General features: G+C 38.6%; 1 long non-coding RNA gene across 2 annotated transcripts; it reads left to right on the top strand.

Annotated features, from left to right (window-relative positions):
• Positions 6,743-9,523, top strand: LOC109819503. 2 transcript variants are annotated; one of them, XR_002241545.1, is made up of 4 exons: positions 6,743-7,933; positions 8,103-8,281; positions 8,795-9,218; positions 9,479-9,523. It is a non-coding gene; the product is annotated as an uncharacterized LOC109819503 (long non-coding RNA). The 2 variants fall into 2 exon arrangements; XR_002241546.1 differs by having other exon boundaries at positions 8,762-9,218.

The following is a 14,943-nucleotide window of genomic DNA, read 5'->3' as shown; positions in this document are numbered from 1 at the left end:
TTTGACACCGACTCGAATCATCCCTAAGTCTTCTGATATCAGAGCACCGGTTGACAACTTAAGAGTCCTACATTGAATACCAATGGGACATAGAGATGATTCGAGTCGGTGTCAAACACCAGTCGTGGAAAGATTATATTTCCCTGACATTCTTGTAATATCTAGATTTCTATTAGATTGGTTTTGTACCATTGGATGATGATAGATGACTTTTGGCAGGAATAACAGATTCCGATTCGAATGTTTCCGGGTTGGAAGGATCCATTAGCAGCGGGGAGGTGTGGTCAACACATTTAGAGGATTGGGAGATAAGCTCTGAGGAGATTGATCCGGAGGAGACATTTGGGGAGAGAGTGAATTACTCTCCGATTGGCCATCACACCCGCGGGCAATTGGCGAAGAGCGGCGAGCTTGAGGAGGACCTCGAGGACCCCATGGAGGAGGATCCCGAGAAGGACCCGGAGGATGAGGATTCACAGAAGGAGGGAGTGGGAATTTGAGGTTGTCCAGGAGCCTCTACTTGGTAGCATCCTAGAGGGAATTCCACTTGGATTGGGAGCTTGACTTGGAGGAGGATTAGGCATGTGAGGATGAGCCGATGGTGTAGGATCATGTTGAGGACGATGAGTGGGAGGAGGTCAGCATAGATGGTGATGAACCCTAGCCGTTTGAGGACTCCGATACGAAATCTACTTCTAGCAGCTCTTCCACCTTTTCCTAGAGGTTGACCCATTGGGTCACTAACCTTAGGAATCTACTTACTTTTGACTTTTGGGTGGACACCCAAGTGTGGTGTATTTTGAGATTGCATACCCTCATCTATGTCTTAGATATGGATTATTGTACTTTTGTAGAACTCTAGTAATGATGAAGATGTGTATGCTAATATTATATCAATGAAAAAGTTTTTGGAGGGATTAGTACTCTACGTTGATTATTGACGTTTCTTATATATATATTATGTGAGCAATAGAAATATTTCAGTGTGAGTACTATGAGTAATCTGTGGAATCTGAGCCTTTGCTATATTTTCATATAGATAATGGTGAGAACAAGAACAAATCGGACCCAAAGATGGGGAAGGACAACACAGAGAGAATTTGGAAGAAGGATTTTCCTTTCTTGTCGGAATGATATGGAATGCCGGCAAACGGCTTGTTGATCAAACAGAACCAATGCAAGATCCATTGGAACGATTGGCGGAGATCATCGAGCAGCGTATCAATCCTAGAGGCAACCAACCAACACCTGTTATCTCAGCCCTAGAACAATTTCAGAAGCTCACACCTCTAACTTTTTCGGGTACCACTGACCCTTTGGTACGGAGGATTAGATTTTACAAATAAAGAAGATATTTTCAGTCTTAAACTGTACAGAGGAGCAAAATGTGTCATTTGTTGTCATTATGTTCAGAGGGGAAGCTGAACATTGGTGGAGAGCAACCTTAAGATTAAAAAGGGCCACCCAAAGACAGATTAATTGGGATAGATTTGTGGAGCTTATGAATAACAAATATATTTTCGAGGGTGTTAGGGATCAGTGGGTTATCGAATTTCAAGAGTTGCAGCAAAACAGCATGACGATACAAGAATATGAGGCTAAATTTATTCAACTATCAAGGTTTGCTCTACATCTGATAGATGAAGAATCGGATAAGGCTAAGAAGTTTTAAAGGGGACTCAGGGAAAATATTAGTGGCTCTCAGGATTAGGAATTACGCAGAACTGGTGGAGAATGCGTTTGAAATTGAGAAAGACCAGTTAGAGTATCAGGAGCTCCGCAATAAGAAGCAGAGTCTAGCTAAACGCTCACGGACAGAAGGAGGTCCCATAGCCGACAAGTTAGCATCGAATTAGCCCGGGAGGTCAGCGATAATAAAATTTTCCTTTCGTCGTGATCAAGCAAACCAGCCAAACAAGTCAGCAGTCTCAGTCTGTCCAAGATGTGGCAACCATCACTCCTGATATTGTAGACTTCACCGTGGATGTTATGAGTGTGGTCAACTTGCGCATTTCAAGAGAGATTGTCCAACTTTGAGGAATCAATCGATAACAGAGCGAGCACCAGAAGAAAATCGTACAGTTTGAGCTAATGCCTCACAACAATCAAATGCTCCCTAGTCCAACCAGAGTGTGCAGCAGAACCAGAGGAACCAAGGAAGAGTTTTCGCTCTAACAAGGAAGGATGCACAAGCATCGCCATCTGTAGTGGAAGGTACACTTCTCATATGCTCATTCATCGCTTATGCACTTTTCGACCCTAGATCTACACACTCTTTTGTATCACCTCACTTTGCTAGGAACTTTCCCAATTCGCCGATACTATTAAGTAGTGAAATAATTGTCTCCACACCTATGGGTGACAGTCTCCTAGCAACATATGTTTATGAGAATTGTGGAGTTTTAGTGAGTGATCATGTCATGAATGCAGACCTTATATGTCTAGATATGTCAGATTTTGATCTTATCCTAGGAATAGATTGGTTAGCATCTCATCATGCTACTGTAAACTATTTGAGAAAACTGATAAAATTTAAACTACAAGAGGAGGCGAGTTTTGTTTTTCAAGAGGAAAGTAGAAGACCACTCACACACCTAATCTCACTTATGAAGGCTAACAAATTGTTAAGACAAGGTTGTAGTGGATATTCAGCTTGTGTGATAACTGACCAATTGAATGAGAAAAAGCTTTCAGATATACTTGTTATAAGAGATTACCCGGATGTCTTTCCAGAAGATTTGCTAGGATAGCCTCCAGATCGAGAGAGAGAGTTTGCCATAGACTTGGTCCCAGTGACCACTCCTATATCTAAAGTCCCTTATAGATTGGCGTCAGCTGAGATGAAGGAACTGAAGGATCAACTTCAGGAGTTATTGGATAAAGGATTCATTAGACCCAACTTGTCTTCATGGGGAGCATCGGTCTTATTTGTGAAAAAGAAAGATGGGAGTATGAGACTCTGTATAGATTACAGAGAGTTGAATAAATTGATCATTAAGAATAAGTATCCACTCCCAATGATAGATGATCTATTTGATCAACTTCAAGGAGCTCTTGTATTGCAAGCCCTAAGGGAACAACAGCTATACACAAAGTTTAAGAAGTGTGAATTTCGGCTAGAAAATGTTATGTTTTTGGGTCATATGATCACTAGAGATGAGATATCCGTGGATCCAACGAAGGTTGAAGCTGTCGTGAACTGGTCGTGTCTTACCTCAGTGACTGAGATTCGTAGCTTTTGGGGACTAGCAGGATATTATAGAAGATTTGTCAAAGACTTTCCCTAATTAGCAGCCCTTTAACTTATTTGACTCGTAAGAATGCCAAGTATATTTGGAGTGAGAAATGCGAAGAGCATTTTCAGGAGTTGAAGAAACGGTTGGTAACTGCTCCCATCCTCGCTATCCCTACGAGTTCAGATAAGTTTGTGATATATAATGATACATCTTTCAGAGGTTTAGGATGTGTTCTGATGTAGAAAGAGAAGATGGTGGCTTATGCCTCCAGGCAATTGAGGCCTCATGAGAAGAACTATCACACTCATGATTTGGAATTGACTGCTGTGATTTTTGCTCTGAAGATATAGAGACACTATTTATATGGGGTATCATGTGATATTTATACAAATCACAAGAGCCTAAAGTATATATTTACTTAGAAGGAGATTAACATGAGGCAAAGAAGATGGTTGGAATTGCTGAAAGATTATGATGTAAATATCCTTTACCATCCAAGTAAAGCTAATGTAGTAGCAGATGCACTTAGTTGAAAGAATCATATTGCATCAGCTTTTTTGCTAACTGTTGATGCAATTTATCAAACAGCCAATTAATTCAGAAGAGGATGGTTGCAGGGTGATGAAGAATGATGGAGGGCCCGCTCCCTTATTCGACTTTATGCCTAGTTCTTGAACGAGGATTTGATGTCCACACTGCACAGACAAGAAAAATCCGTGAGAGGGCGGGGACCGATTCCCCTGTGATTCCTCCGACGGTCAAGTTTAGTTGATAAACTTAAGCTTGAGCGGAGTTTAGAATTGTGTTCTTATGCTATGTGCATTAGAGATGATCATCTCTAAGGTTTGGATCAGGAGGAAGATTTGAATTGCTCCGAGAGTTTTTTGTTAGGTTAGATTGGGTTAGATCCTCCTCCCCCTCTCTTCCTTCTTTTCGTTAGATGTTGAACAACCTCTATATATAAAGCGGATGTCCATGGCAGACTGGTTATTTCGATCATACAGAATGGTGGTGACAAAGTGTTAGCTGGAAGGTGAGTCATCCTTCGTCCTATAGGTATCGGCTGGCGACTGGAGGGGAAGACATTTCAGTATGGGAGATAGTATCTCCGCGATGTCCGGGAAGTGACTTGTGAGGGTGGCAGAAGTCACGTGGACATACTGAGTCATCCCTTGTTTTACAGATGTCAGCTGGCGACTGGAAGGGGAGTTACTTCATTATGGGAGAGTGTCTCCGCATTTCCTGAGAAGTGATTAAATTGACAAGTCATGGAGATTTGTCAGGCCAAAATCTGGATAAGACTTGTCTAAAGTGGACTGAGGCGTCAACATTTGCTCTGGGGGAGAGGCTTGAGGCCGGGGTTGAGCCCTCAATTTAGTAGACAGCAGGGAATGTCCCTTAAGTCGTTTCTGAGAAATGTCCATTGAGCGGTCGAGTGCCCTAAGTAGAGTCATCCTCGATGATAGAGTCGACCAGTACCGCATTTCGTGTTGACTCAGGAATGTCGGCATGTTCAACTAGTTGGAATGTCGTCTTGCCTTAGCTAAGAACTGTCTTTTGAGTCGATATAAAAGATGTTGACTCGTCTGGGAGGTCAGGATCTCTCGTGTCGACTCATATCGCATCTCATGTCGACACCAGAGTGTCTGCTTGATGAGCTAGTGGAGCCGAGGCCTCTGTGATTGTGCCTTGGGTTTATTCCTTGATAAAAAGCCAAGAGCTTTTTTATTCAACTGAGAAGTCGTTGTGCCTTGGGTTTACCCTAATAAGGTACTAAGGGCTTGAAATTCGACTGAGGAGTCCAATGCCTAGAACTCTTGAGAGTTTACTAAGGCTCTTATTGCATTATTTTGCAAACACTGTATCTTAGGTGAGTGAACACCATAACACTAACTAAACAAGCAGAGGAGCAAACAAGCTGAGTTAAGTAAGGAGCTAGAGAGAATAGAGATTGAAATTAGAAAGTATTCTTCCGAAATGAAGATTTGTCAGATAAGCCTACAACCAACTCTATTGGACCAAATCAAGGAGCGGCAGAAGGAAGACAAGGAGTTATGTGAGATAAAGAAGAAGATGGAACAGGAAAATATTCAAACTTTTAAATTCAAGACGGTGTTTTGAAGATGAGTAATCGCCTTTGTGTACCCAATGATGGAGAGCTTAAGGATCATATATTGATAGAAGCTCACCAAACCCTATATGCTCTTCATCCGGGTAGATGTATCAGAACATTCGACAAAACTTCTGGTGGAACCGCAGGAAGGAGGAGATAGCTAAATTCATTTCAAAGTGTTTAACATGCCAACATGTGAAGATTGAACATCAGAAACCATCAGTACTATTACAACATTTGCCCATCCCAGAATGAAAATGTGATCACATCACCATGGATTTTGCTACTGGACTACCTCGCTCAACAAAAGGAGAAGATGCTATATGGGTGGTAGTTGACCGCCTGACCAAATCATCACACTTCATACCCTACAAGATGTCGTATACCATGGAAAAGTTGATCAGCTTATACATTGAAGTGATTGTGAAGCTCTACGGAATTCCCATATCCATTGTATCAGATCGAGACCCCCGTTTCACCTCAAGATTTTGGAAAAGCCTACATCGAGCTTTAGGGACTGGACTGAAGTTCAGCACTTCAGCACATCCTCAGACTGATGGACAATTCGAGAGAACGATACAGACCCTCGAGGACATGCTGAGAGCGTGCACCTTAGATTTCGGAGTCAATTGGGTTGTGCACTTGCCGCTAGTAGAGTTCGCCTACAACAATAGCTTTCATTCTAGCATTAACATGGCACGTTACGAAGCCTTATATGGGAGGCGATGCAGATCCCCTATCTGTTGGGAAGAGACCGGTGATCGTCGACTACTCGGACCAGATGGAATCCAATAGACGACTGAGAAGATCCAAATTAGACAAACTGCTTTTTTATTATCCATGTAATTATTCTAAAGGCATTCTCTATCCTCGTCAGACTATACATTACTTTGTGCTACTGTCTTACATCATGTTTTTATTCTTTTTCTTATAAATATAATCATTCTAAAGATGCAGAATGTTCTCCATCCTCATTAGAATATACGTTATTATTTTATACTACTGTTTTGGGTCATGTTTTAACTTATCAATTACTTAGTCTATTGCCTCGTGATTTTTTTTCCTAAATTTTTTCTCAGTATTTATTTTTTCAGGAATATTATAAATGGGCTTGTTAGATGAACTCTATGTTGATATCTTGCAGCTAATCGCTGAAAAGATAGCTGATCATGCGGACATTCTCCGATTTGGTGTGGTGTCGTTTGTAGGAAATTTCGCTCCATTGTCATTGATAGCCTTCACTTGCTTCCACCAAAATTACCATTATGCCACTGTATCCTTCCCAATAAACGTCATTGATAGCCTTCACTTGCTTCCACCAAAATTACCATTATGCCACTGTATCCTTCCCAATAAACCCCCTCCCATACCATTGCTAATGCAATGTACCAAAATTACCATTATGCCACTGTATCCTTCCCAATAAACCCCCTCCCATACCATTGCTAATGCAATGTATTAGCAATGTCATGATAACTAGTGGGAAGACATCAATTACGGCGAGTTACTTGTGCCAGAAATAAGAAATAAGTGGCTTCTTGGATCTAATCATGGTTGGTTGTGTACTGTTGATATCCAAGGCCGAGACATTCAACTCTTGAATCCATTAACAAGAGCCCAAATCCCTCTCCCATCTCTTGATGCATTTCAACATCCAGAGGGCAGTTTCATAGACGGTGAAGTCAATGATTTTAGGTTTATAGAGAAGGTCGTTATATTATCTGATCCTTCATATAAGAGGAGAAACTTCAATAATGATGATGATGATGATCGTGTATTAATTATGTCCAACTTCTGTGTGCTATCGTTTTGCATGCTCGGAGATGACAAGTGGACAAATGTAGAGGATTCTCTTAAACACATCCAAGATATCATCTGTTACAATGTTACAAGGGTCAGATTTATGCTATTAATTATGTCGGGATAGCTGTGGTTTTCGATCTCGCAGGGGATAAGAAGATGAAACAAATTGCAAATGCACCAAAGCCATGGATTGGTGACCACATGTATTTGGTTGAGTCAGACGCGTGGAGACTTGCTGCTAGTTGCAAGAGAGCTCTTATATAGCAATATAAAAAATCTTGAAGATGATGAAGGTTGGTCTACAACTACTGACTTTGTGGTGTACAAGCTTGAAGCTATTGATAAGCCAGTGAAGTTTGAAGGTTGAAGGTCCTACCTATGCTACCATCAACCGCAGAGTCCCAGATTAGAGGTGAGCACAACAGCATAGTCCCAAATGGAGGTGAGGTCAAGTTCAAATGGGTTGTGAGATGGAAAGCTTGGGCGATCAAACTTTGTTCTTGGGCGTTTTGTGTACGAGCTATCGACTATCAAGGCTGCGAGCCAAATTGCATATATTTTAACATAGCATGGGTTGATAGGGCATACAATAACAGCACGGGGAAAATCAAAAGATATTCGTGAGAATTATTCTATTTGTGACATGGTCAAAAGATATTCGTGAGAATTATTCTATTTGTGACATGGGCATATATGATTACAGAGATAAAAGCTTTGAAGAATTTACCGAACTGAATCTTAAGTACCTTGTTCCGCCCATCTGGATCTCGCCAAATCCACGGTAGTTATGTATACTATTGATTGGTTAAGTTTGGTTTTTGTGTATGTGGTGTTTTTACTTATGTAGTGGGGGTTAATTTACCATGCCAAGTACATTACTCTTCATTACATGTATAAACATTGTTCCCGGTTATGCTCTCAGCATTGTTCCTTGTCTTAAATACTCGCAGTATTTAAGTTTCTTAGGTACAAACTGATGACCATTATTATGGACCTGAAGATTATTGCGATGGATGAAATAGTACGACCCCGTGGTGTATTCCGGCGATCCATCGCCTCCTTCATGCCTCTCTAGGAGATGCAGCGAAGCCTGATGGCGGTGTGCTCAGAGATGGAAAAGGCCGTTGAGGTAATCAAGTTCTTTTGTTTTTGATCTAAAATTAGGATCTAGTGATCCAAAGTTCTTGGACCTAAGACTAGTGGCTGAATTTTCTTATGGGAGCAATCAAATTCTGTTGTACCTGATCGAAAATTAGGGTTCTAGTCATCTAAAGTTCTTGGACTTGGACTAGTGATCCAAATTTATTATTTGACTCATTTGTATTTGCATGAAATGAGCCGAGGATCCGTAGGGCTAAAGCACTGTTTGCAATTTAGAGCAGAATTCCTACTGAAATTAGTGGCAAGTTTCTTGCTGAAATTTGGTGACTGTAAGCTAACTCCAATGTAGAAGAACAATTGGAAAGGGTTTGCATTACTCATTTCATACAATTCATAGCTATTAGGAGTCATCTTTGGTGGAAATCTAACACTTTAACAATTTACCAGCATTAAGGTCACAACTACCTTATTTTTAGAGATATTCAGACTAACCATGTTCACATTGCAGCTAATGTAGCCAGATATACTCTTCTATGGATAGGTGCACAGGAGGACAGGATTGCCAGAAGGATCCGTAGGGCTGCAATCAAGCTTCAATTTGAAGAAATTGCGAAAAGGAAAGTAGCAGATGAAGTGGGAGATAATCTCTACAGACTAAGAGGATTATGGAGTTCTGGATTGGTGTAGCAGTTCGCTAGAGGGTCATTTGTATAAAGGTCTGGTGACTGCTTAGGGGAATGCTGCAGAAGTACTTTTGGGTTCTTCTTCTTCGCTTTATCTCTCTCATGGTGTTTTTGGGTTTCTGTCTGTGGTTTCCCTATGCTTCTTCTTGGACGTCCGGTGATATCGTTTTTTCGGTTGTATTAGCATGACTCTCAGTCTCTTTTATTAGTTTTTTTTTCCCGGTTGTGCTCTTTGTTGAGAGGAAGGTTCATGGGTGTTTTGTCTAGATAGGTGACGACAAGGTCTGTAAGGTGGCACTAGGGGCATACCCCCAACCACAATCTCAACCACACCCCCTCTCTCATTCGTTTTATCTGACTCTCATGGTGTTTTTTGGTTTCTGTCTATGGTTTCCCTATGCTTCTTCTTGGACGTTCGGTGATATCGTTTTGTCGGTTGTATTAGCATGACTCTCATTCTCTTTTATTAGTTTTTTTTTCCGGTTGTGCTCTTTGTTGAGAGGAAGGTTCATGGGTGTTTTGTCTAGATAGGTGACGACAAGGTCTGTTCTCTATCTACATTTCGCTTCTGGACTCTTCGGTTTCACAATTTTACAAGTCTGTATATTTTTCTAGCTCTATATATATATATATATATAGAGAGAGAGAGAGAGAGAGAGAGGCAAGAACTCCTATCAAACTTAAGTGGATAGGGAATAGTTATCCACCAAACTTTTAGCCACTCATTTATTAATATAAAAAGTCTCTTCATATCATGCAAGGATCCATAGGCAAGATCCATGGATAAAAAGTTTGGTGACAACTATTTCCTATCACTTAAGTTGATAGGAGTTTTCACCTATATATATTATATATTATATATATAATATATATATATATTATATATATATATATTATAATAATATATATATATTATATATATATTATATAATATAATAATGAAGCAACGGATCTGCACACTGTTTTTCAGCTCAAAAAAAGGGTGGCACTAGGGGCACACCCTCAACCACAATATCAACCATACCCCTCTCTCATTTGCTATAGTGCGTCGGGTTCCATATGAGATTTTAAAATCTCATGTGGAGCCCGACACACTGTAGCAAATGAGAGAGGGTGTGATTGAGATTGTGGTTGGGGGTGTACCCCTATCATTTTCCAAAAAAAAGGTCATGCACGGATTCATATGCGAACTCATATAGTCGTACGTTCATACGCTAACATTATCTTTGTAGTCATTGGCTGTGCCTTTTCCAATGAAATAATATTGGTAATTAACCAGTTGTTGACCTATTCATATGCGAATTTTTTCCTTCCTTCCTTCCTCTTCCCTTTCCTAAGTAAACTCCCAAACAAACTATAAATAAATTTTAAAAACACAAATGGGCCTTTGGACTTGAAGCCCAAATCAAGCCCATATAGTTTGTGAGTTCTTTGTTCGCTAAATTTCACGAAAGCCCTGAACGTTGAGGTTTCTCATCTGAGCCTTTTTCCTACCAAACACCTGAAATTTGGGGTTTCTTGCAAAACATCCCTGAACGTTGAGGTTTTTCTGGGACAACCCAAATTTATGCTATTAATTATCTGGGGATAGCCATGGTTTTCGATCTTGAAGGCAATAAGAAGATGTAACAAATAGCAAACGCACCAAACTCGTTGATTCGTGAGGACAAAATTTTAAAGCCGTCCTATTTACAAAAAAATTTGTCAAAACCGACTTATTTTTAAAAAAAAATTGTCAAAACCGATCTAGTTTCAGCCATCGGGTTGAAACTGGGTCGGTTTTGAGAAAAAATAAGTCTGAAACTTCACGAGACTTGAAGTCCCGTGAAGTTTAGCAGCCTATAATGACATTAATTAAGGGCGACAAATCTTTCACGGGGCCTCAAGTCCCGTGAAAAATTTTAGTAGAAAATGAACCTTTCATTAAGTAAAATGAGCCATTTGCAAGTCTCTGAGTAAAAAAACTTTACGAGACTTCAAGTCCCGTGAAGTTTCAGACTTTTATTTGTCAAAACCGATCCAATTTCAACCAGACGGCTGTAACTAGGTCGGTTTTGACAAATTCTTTTAGAATAGGTAGGTTTTGACAAATTTTTTTAGAATAGGTCAGTTTTGACAATTTTTTTTGTAGATAGGACGGTTTTCAAAATTTGCCCTGATTCGTGACTGCATGTATCTGGTTGAGTCAACATATCGAGACTCGCTGCTGGTTGCGAGAGCGATCTAGTATAGAGATGAGGAAGATTATGAAGATGATGATGGAGATTATGAAGAGAATTGTTCTTTGTTACCGGCTGAGTTTTACCTCTTGATATGTGCAAATGCTGGAACTCTCACCAAATACTTCGTTTAGTTCAGCAGGAAGATTTCAAGATCTCGAGTATTGGCTGTGTGTTATGGATTTGGCGCATGAGGCGGTGCTTTTCTTGTACTAAACTTTGAATAGCTCGCAATTTTTTCTTGTATCAATCGCGAAACGTACCAACCGCTGATGCGGTCAAAAGCCATTGAGGCTGTAATGACTACAGACAATTTACAAAATGCCAAAGCCAACGGTTTTTTTTTTTTTTTTAAAAGAGTAAATGTGAATTTGGACCGCAAAGAGTTTTGGGAGATTTCATGATTTGTTTATTCAGCATATATATTAGTGCTCAGGAAATTTATTGTGTCTCGCAGGATATTCTAGGTAATGCGCTAGGATATTGGTTTGGGATTACAAATGCCACCGTGTATAAATTTGATACGATTTGGGTTCGTAATGTTTGAATCCACATGGAGGGGATTTTGTTTTCACTTTTTTTGTGGTTTTTGAAAAATGATTTAAAGACCCAAAATATGGGACCAATGGAAGGGACATGTGAGGTGTCCCCTCCCTATTGCATAATGAGTTGGCATGACCAACTCATTATGCAATAGGGAGGGGACACCTCACCTGTCCCCTCCATTGGTCCTATATTTTGAGTCCCCGTAGCAGCACTCTTTACAATATTGTTTTCACTTTTTTTGTGGTTTTTTGCATTGAAAACAGGGACCCACGAGATTAAAATCCTAGGTTATTATTATCAAATATAATATTAGTTTATTACTTTTCATGCATCGAATTTCAAGTTGATACATAGGATAAATGCATCAAAGGTGAACTCCTAAAATTATGGTGATGTCACTTGGATTTGTGATTTTAGTTACATATCCTCAGTAAAATGCAAATGCACGTGCAACAAAACAATATTTGATTAGATTTTATCCCTTATATAAACACGCACAAATATGAAAATGGACTCGGTGTGTTTCTGACAACTCCACAAAATTAATGTTAGTGGGTATAACGTTAGTACAAAAGTTAGTTTTTAGTTTTGCAATAATTAGGCCAAAGTTAAACTAGTTTTATTTAGTTCAACATTTAGACTTTAAACTAGTTCTTTCTTAACCACCATATACTTTGACTATCTTTGGCCTGGTTAAAAAAAACTAATAATGTGTTTGGCTTAATTCTACTCTAAACTAGTTTAGTGTTGGACCACCACTCCCTTGGTTCAACACTAAAATGGTTTCATGGCCGCTTTTTAGCCTAAAAAATAGGCTGGAACTAGCCCAGTTTTTGCCAATTAAAAGTAAACTCAAAATTGAGTCAGATTCAGATCGGCCCAATTTTAGCAGTTTGGCAAACACACCAAAAAAATTTAGCCTAGTCTATTTTTGAAGTTGTCAAACACACCCATAATTTGGATAGTGTAATCACTTCTCTTTCTCAATGTTATTATTACTAGTGTGCCCCCTTCAAGGCGCGACCACTTTTTCCTATTTTTTGCTGCAGTAATTCTTTTTTAATGCTACCGTAAATTTTTTGTGAATGCTACAATATTTTTTAAAATGCTACGGCATTTTGTTTTTGTTTTTTTTTTGCTACAGTATTCTATTTTGTGGTATAGTATTATTGCTACAGTAATAACATATAACCTATACTGTAACATGAATAGTGAATTTTTTGATCCTCCTATAAGTATAGAGGAGTAGATTAATATTTCTCACTAAAAAGAAATAACAACAACAAAGCTTTGGCACTAAATATAAGAATGTGGATAGGGTTTTAGGTAAATTTCACCAAAACCCATAACTTTGGGCCTTTTAAGATAAACTGCCTTAACATTTTAAAATTGTCACGAAACATCATTAAGTTTTCAGGTTCTCAAAAAACTCCCTTCAACCTTCAATGTTTTCAAAATAAACTCTCTAAAAGTGTGAACCGTAATTTTTACTAGCAAAAATAATCTGTGTAAATTTACCCACCTATATGAACCTTGTGATTAGCCTCGTTGGAGGGGATTTTTGAAAAATGTTGAAAGCTAAATGTGATACCCCTGTCCAATGCATCGGAAACATTTGGTTGTTTGGATCCTTAGAACTTGGGCAAAATGACGTAATTATAATAAGAATTTAACACAAAAATTAATTAAATTTGGGCCGGGATTAAAGGGAACCGTGATTAAAACTTTAGGGGGAGCCAAAGTGTTGAGAAGTATTTTAGGGTAACAAAATGAAAAAATAGGCAAACTTCGGGTAGTAAAGTCAAAATACGCCGAAAGACAAACTGAGTTTAGTTGAATCCCAAGTACTTGATTGAGTACAGAACAAAAACCACGAAAGATTAGGATAAAAAAAGACGGTTAATCATCACTCAGAAACCAATTAGTTTTCTGTACTTTGCACTTATATATCATCATTTGTATTTGACACCCTTTATATATTCTAAAGTTTTTAAAATTTACACTTTAATACTTTCTATTATTATGCAACATAATAATCTGGGGCAGTAGTACTAGTAAAGTAATTCTATAAATTTTTAGCCCTTGATGTTTGTTGAGCTTACTGTTATACACATCTTAATTCTATCCGATAATATCACCAAGCCTTAATTATTAACTTGATAAAAATATTTGGAAAATAATAATATCCTGTAAAAAAAACATAACAATAATGACAAAGCATTTACCCTAAAATTTTATGGTTGACTATATAAATTCTATTCTTCAATTTGGTCATTTCCTCCTTTAAGTTAAATAATACCATATCCTTCAGCTAAAAAAAAATTATGATATCATTCTTAATTACCTATGACTAAGTGTTAAAGACGTATAAAGTGTCCTATAAAAGGCTCATTATATCCTTCTTAGTTGCCTATGACTAAGTGTTGAAGGTGTATAAAGTATCATATAAAAGTTTCTTTATATAGAATATTTTGAGGAAGAAGAACACTACAGGAGTAGCATTACTATTGAGTGGCACTACAGGCACACTCTCCACCACACTCTTTACCACACCCCCTCTCCTGCTACAGTACAGGGGGCCCATCTGAGATTTTTTAAAAAATCTCAGGTGGGCCCCTGCACTGTAGCAGGAGAGGGGTGTGGTGAAGAGTGTGGTGGAGAGTGTGTCTGTAGTGTTATTTATTACTATTATATATTTGAAGTCAATGATCACACTGATACAAATAGTATAGCTACAATGCTCTTTCAATTGCCTATTTAGGAAATTTTGTTTAACGCATTTGTTATTGTTGTGAGATGGGAATTTTTTGCATTTGTTTATGTTCAAGTAACATGCAAAAAGTTAACCCAACGAAAGGCTTGTTTACACTATTACCCCAAGTTTTACTAAATTTTCAGTTTGATCACTCAAACTTAATTTTAACATTTTGATACCCAAAGTTTTGAGCTCATTTTGCTTCCATAGCCCCATCCCAAATTCATTGTATTTTTTGTTAAACTCATAACACATGCTTAGCTCGCTATACTCCCGTCTAGACTTAGTCTTTTTTATTAAATTTATATTACATGCTTAACCTGTGATATCCCTAGAAAAGCTTCTGAAAATGTTGGATTGTTCGGATCCTAAAGCCTGGTAAATTGGATTAAATATAATACAGGGACAAATTTTCAAAACCAACCTATTTACAAATTTAATAGCAGAAAACAACCTATTTCAGATTTAATTGCAAAAACCGACCTGG

Source organism: Asparagus officinalis, chromosome 8 (assembly GCF_001876935.1).
Source record: "Asparagus officinalis chromosome 8, Aspof.V1, whole genome shotgun sequence".
NCBI classification, from domain to species: Eukaryota; Viridiplantae; Streptophyta; class Magnoliopsida; order Asparagales; family Asparagaceae; genus Asparagus; species Asparagus officinalis.
This window is presented reverse-complemented; position numbering and strand designations above follow the sequence as displayed.